Raw genomic sequence first — 6024 nt, forward strand, 5'->3', positions numbered from 1 at the left:
CTGACAGCAGACCAGATATAAATACAAAGACCAAGCTCAGACACAGTAACCTGCTAGGCTTGTCACCAAACACACGGCAGGAAAAGCTAAGTCACTTAGTTTGTCCCAGGAGTGTCACTAGAGCTTCATTTTCCCTTTGTCTATTGCAAGCTTCCCCTGTCTGTCTTACAGGAATTGAATACTGTAAGTTACACCATAGAAATTATCTCAGAGTTTTGTTCTACATTTGTCCTTCCTCCCTTATTACTTTTTTTTTTTTTTTTAAATGTGCCATGTGGCTTATGGAATCTTAGCTTCCTGACCAGGGATTGCACCTGGGCCTGTGGCAGTGAAAGTCTGGAGTCATAACCACTAAGCCACCAGGGAACTCTTTATTTGGGTTTAATTTCAGAACTAAAATAAGATGCATAACACTTTGAAGGTCCTGATTTTAGACATTTCCTTTAGCTCTGCCCTCTGCAGTGCTTTCTGTTTCTTCCACGGACAGGACCAGTGAGTCCAGATGTGTCACCTTCTTTTGACACCTTAGCTTGGGAATGTTAAAAATGACTAACGCATGCTAGTTGGGTGTCTAAGCACTCACGTTTGTGTGTGTGTGTATTGGGGGGCACTCAGTCGTGTCTGACTCTGTGACCCCATGGGCTATAGTCTGCCAGGCTCCTCTGTCCATGAGATTTTCCAGGCAGGAATACTGAAGCAGGTTGCCATGCCCTCCTCCAGGTATCTTCCGGACCCAGGGATCAGACTCGAGACTCTTGCACCTCCTGCATTGGCAGGAAGATTCTTTACCACTGCACCACCTAGGAAGCCCAAACACTCACATGATCTCATGTAATTCTTATAACAAAAGGATATAGATAAGGCAACTGAAGGACCAAAAATTAAAACATATCACCAGTAAGTGGGCAGTTGGCCTTTGAACCTGACTAGCTTAATTCTAGAGCCCATGTTACCATTACCAACCATCCTATACAATATACAGTATACACTTTGTAGTATACATTTTAAGACACCAAGCTTTGGTGTCTAGCAGCATCCAGAATAGCACCATATCAAAGATACTTTTCTTAATGCTCTGAAGAGTGCTATAGTACATTAGGTCAAAAGTTGCCAATTGATAGGCTAATTTTGTTTGGCCTGTGCTAAATTTTCAAAAGTACCTGAATGCTTTTTCTGGTAGGTGTAGAAAATGGGCAGGGCCAGTAATAGCTAAGAACTGATAGTTTATTCATTTCCATAGCCCTGTGCCCTTGAAAGGTTTAGCCAATTCCTCTGCCATTTAGCCCCAGTTCTCAGTGTCCCCAAGCAATACCACAAACTTATCCAAAGAAGGAGTTTTCTCTACTAAGTCATCAAGTGATATAATCTGGAGGTCATAGGACTAAAAATGCAGCCCTTGCTTACTACAAGCCCACCCCACCACCTTGAGAATAGGCTGCAGTGAATTGCCCGATATCTGATAATTGCTCTTGGTTATTAAGACCTTAAGTCATAAGACCCTAAATTTGTGTGAAAGGTGAAGTGCTGTTATTCTGCCCTAAGGCCAGTGTGTTTCAGTAATTGCTAGCCTGATAGTTGAGAATAGTTTTTATCATAGGCTCCATTTTGTCTCATCTTCTTACAGTCATCACAATCCTCTGATGGGCATTTTTAATGTCTAAAAAAATATCGAAGACCTAAATGAGTTAGGCTTCCCAGATGGCGCAGTGGTAAAGAATCTGCCTGTCAGTGCAGGAGAAACAAGAGATGCGGGTTTGATCCCTGGATTGGGGAAAATCCCCTACAGTAGGAAATGGCAACCCATTCTAGTATTCTTGCCTGGAAAAATATTCATGGACAGAAGAGCTGGTGGGCTATAGTCCATGGGGTCACAAAGAGTCAGACACGCCTGAGCACAGACATCACACACACAAAATGTGGTAGCTTATTAATGTCCTTGGCATTTTCAAATGTACCATTTTTTCTGGTTTTACAAATGAGTAGGATAAGGCTTCAGAAGGATACATGACTTGCTCAAGGTCACAGGGAGTGGCATAGTTGGAGCTTGATCCCAGCCCCAGTGCCTTTTCCACTACACTGTACTAGTCCATAGGGTCAGAGTCAGACATGACTGAAGTGACTTAGCACGCATGCATACTGTTAATTTATTGTGTGCATTCAGCATCCTGCCTATTCATATAGTCTTATTTAATTCTTATAACAAAAAAATCAGCCTCTAAATTACAGATGAGGTAACTGAAAGAGCCAAAAGAGGCTGTTACCAGGGGCAACAACATTCCTAAAATCCCAGGTAATACCAGTAGGGCTAAAAGGAGACTCAGTGATTGTCCCACGGTGAATGCAGAGAAGAAAAACAGGGTAAGCTCCATCTTCACAAATGCCAGTACAAACCGTCTGGATTAAGTCTCCAGGAGTGGGTCTGGCAATATGTTTTTTTGCTTTGTTTTCATATTTATTTTTGATCTGCCCTGGGTCTTGGTTGCGTCTCAAGGGATCTTTTGTCACCGTGCGCAGGCTTCTCTCTAGTTGCTGCTTGTGGGCTCCAGAGCTAGAGCTTGCTCAGTTGCTCCCAGGCATGTGAGATCACAGTTCCCTGACCAGGGATCAAACTATGTCTTCTGCCTGGCAAGGCGGATTCTTAACCCCTGGACCACCAGAGACGTGTCTGGCAGTGTGTTGTAAAAGCAGCTGAAGTACTTCTTATTCAGTCTGATAAGTGTTCGGGACCCATAGATTTTTTCCTGTTCCCTTAGCACATGCCATGTTATGTTTCTTTCTTTAAATGGAAGACTTTTCTCTGCTCAGGTGCCAAAGGATAATAGAGCCCAGATAACAGGGCTCGGGATTTAGATTATTTGAAATTTGATTTCTTTTCTCTGTTTTGGTTGCACTGTGCAGCTTGTGGGATCTTAGTTCCCTGACCTGGGATTGAACCCGAACACTCAGCAGGGAAAGCACAAAGTACTAATCACTGGACCACCAGGGAATTCCCTGAAATTTGAGTTCTAACACACTTGATATTAAGGTATAAAAGCTCACAGTACATTTGCTCTTAATATCCTGATCAGAAACACCCATGTGGAGGTAGAGTATGTCACAAGAATAGTTAAAGTGAAAATTTTGTATTTGGCATTTAACAAATCCTTAACTATTTCAGCTCCTGTCAGTTATTTTATATATGTAGTAAACCATTCATATATTTATAAGCCATTTATTTTCTGAAAGAAAATCAGTATAGCAGAACTGAAATAAGAGCTACTTTTATATGCTGATTATAGATATTTGAATGCCAATTTTAAATACTTATAAATCAGTCTAACTCTTTTCCATCTTTTTGTCCTCAGCACCATCTGGGATTGACAGTTCAACCTGAACTCTACCTTCTGAACACCGTGGACGCTGACTCACTTGTGTCTAGATGACGGACAGCCTCAGGGACTATAGAAGACCCACTTTCTCTTAGTCCTTTTGTGCCAAGTGTCCTGTTAACATTTCTCTGTTAGTTCAGTCGTGAGTTTTGTTCAGATGTTTTGAACAAAAGGTAAAGATTTCCTCATAGGGTAGATTTTGTCACAGTGTTAAAGCTGACAGCTATTAAGTGTAGGTCAGAGACCCACCACCTCACAACAGTCCTACAGCTGCCAGAGTTAAATGATTAGCCTATGATGGCCACACACCCCTATGGGCTTTTGTCTGGACTTCTGGAATTTTAAAAGTATATATGTGTGTATGTTTATGTAAACCTGAACTTACTAGTTTGGGTAGAGTTTTATATAAAAAGGATATTTTTTATTTTATTTTTTTAAAGAATGTTGTTTCAGATAAACCAGATATTTTGCCTGAATCACAAGTGACAAAGGAATAAGAGCACTGTTCTTTTTCAGAATGAGCTGGTCAAATTGACTTACTTTAAAAGTGATACTTGACTATGGCCAGTTGAACTTGACTTGGATTTAATCGACCTATCCTTGGTAGCTACTGATACTAGCATATCAATTCTAAAGAAAACATTTCTTTTATTCGGCAGTTGTATTTCATCCTGGTTGCTGGCATGCTCTGTGATTATTATTTTCTTTCTTGTTGTTTTTCTTGAATTTTTCTTCAGCGATATGACGGTATTTTCCAAAGAGCTTAATACCTAGTAACAATATCCAGAAGTCATTCTGGATTCTGGTCATTCTTTAACCAATGATCGTTTTCCATGCTGCATTGGAACTCAGCCCATTCTAGCACTTTAGGTATAAAAAGAATTCTAACACGGAACTTTATAAAGCCCAACAGAAGATAATGGAGATATTAGTTTTCTTTCTAATATGTGTATAGTCCCAGTTTTTCTTCCCACTTTTTCCATTAATACTCAAACACCGTTTCTAGGCCAAAGTCTATTCCTAATAGCCTTTGGAAGTATTTCTAATATTTCTAATGCAACTCTCCTAGGGAATGCTAAGCATTTAAAGTTATTTATACCAAGTAGTATGAGACTAGAAGTAGACTGGGACTTGGAAGATACTGTCACAAACTGCCTGCCCACATGTGGATTATAGAGTTTTTTTTGACTCCTCTTCCTAACCAGGATTTTTTTCCATAAAATTTTTATAATACATCATTTAATACCTAAAACTTGAAAGTTTCTGCATATTGATCTGATTGAAAAGTCAGAGGATTCTGAACACCAGGCTCACACCCCTTAATGGAAGTGCAGTTGGCTTACACTGAATGGCAGCTATCCGTTCTTAATGGAATACAGTCTGTGCCTTCTCTCCTTTTCTCCCAGCCCCAAAGACACTGAATTTGCAAGCCCTGCAGCCTTTGTATGTTTGAGCATCATTTTCCTCTTTCAGCGTAAACCTTGCTGCCTTATTTTAAAACTTAGGACCTTTCAGTAAGACTTAAAAAAAAAAAATCCAGACATCACCTTTGTTGATTTGTAATGATTTGATCCTCTGAGTGTCAGGGATATTTTTTCCAAGATGATTCTTTAAAAATCCCTCATTTCTACTTCGTGGCCTTTGAAATTTCTGATAAGAGCAACAGCCTTGCATCCCAGGTTAGAGAGCTTGTGATCTTAAAAGTAAAACTGAATTAACATCATTTATCAGCTCTTATTTGAAAAAGAGACTTAAAAAATGAATTTCAGTGTTTTGGTTTCTTTATACAGAGACAGCAACTCTAGATGAATCAGTTTGTTGGGTTTTTCTTCCCTCCCTGGGCAAGTGTCCAGATGTTCATTTCTCAGTAGTTTCATTACCAGAGAATGTTTGGGGAAAGAAAAAAGCAAAAAAAAAAATCCTGTTATACAGCTCATGAGAAAGATAAGGTGGTTGGTTAAACAGAGATTAAGTTCTTAGGGGCATTTCTGTAGCTTATCTCCATTCTTTAATTGTATGTTACTAGGAATAGACTAGAGTTTGCAGAAATTTATTTATAAGTATACCCCTCAGGTCATACAACTCCTGTAATCAGAAAACTTGATATAAAGCAAAAACTAGGTCATGCCAAAACCAGTGGAGGAGACTGATGTTTAAAGATTGAGTCTTGGGTAGATGTTTTTGCTAAGTTAAGAGCATTTAATCATTATGATTTACAAATCTGGATTTCTATGATATGTGCTTATATAGACAGTAATATAATCAATCTCCCCCCTTTTGACCCTACTGGGCGGCATGTGGGATTCCCCACCTGGAATCCAACTGATATCCACCTCCAGTGAAAGTAGAGAGTCTTAACCCAATATGTTTAGGGGAAGTCCCAATATATTCAGTCTTAAGATTAACCTAGATGTACATACTCACTCAATTCCTAAGGTTTAACACTGTGGAGTCAATTTTAAAAGGATTCTCTGACAGTATATACCCAGAGTTTCAGAAAAATGCAGTTCAATACTGAGCAGCTGCTCAGTATTGAATTGAACAGCTGCTGCTACATACTACATTATTGAGCAGCTGCTGCTACATAACTGTGTGCTGGCCTAATAAAAAAGGCATTCAGAGCATACCCAATAGTTTAACTAGTCAGTGAGGCATC

Source organism: Bos grunniens, chromosome 5 (genome assembly GCF_055505025.1).
Source record: "Bos grunniens cultivar Pamir isolate PY7600 chromosome 5, Bosgru_T2T1.0, whole genome shotgun sequence".
NCBI classification, from domain to species: domain Eukaryota; kingdom Metazoa; phylum Chordata; class Mammalia; order Artiodactyla; family Bovidae; genus Bos; species Bos grunniens.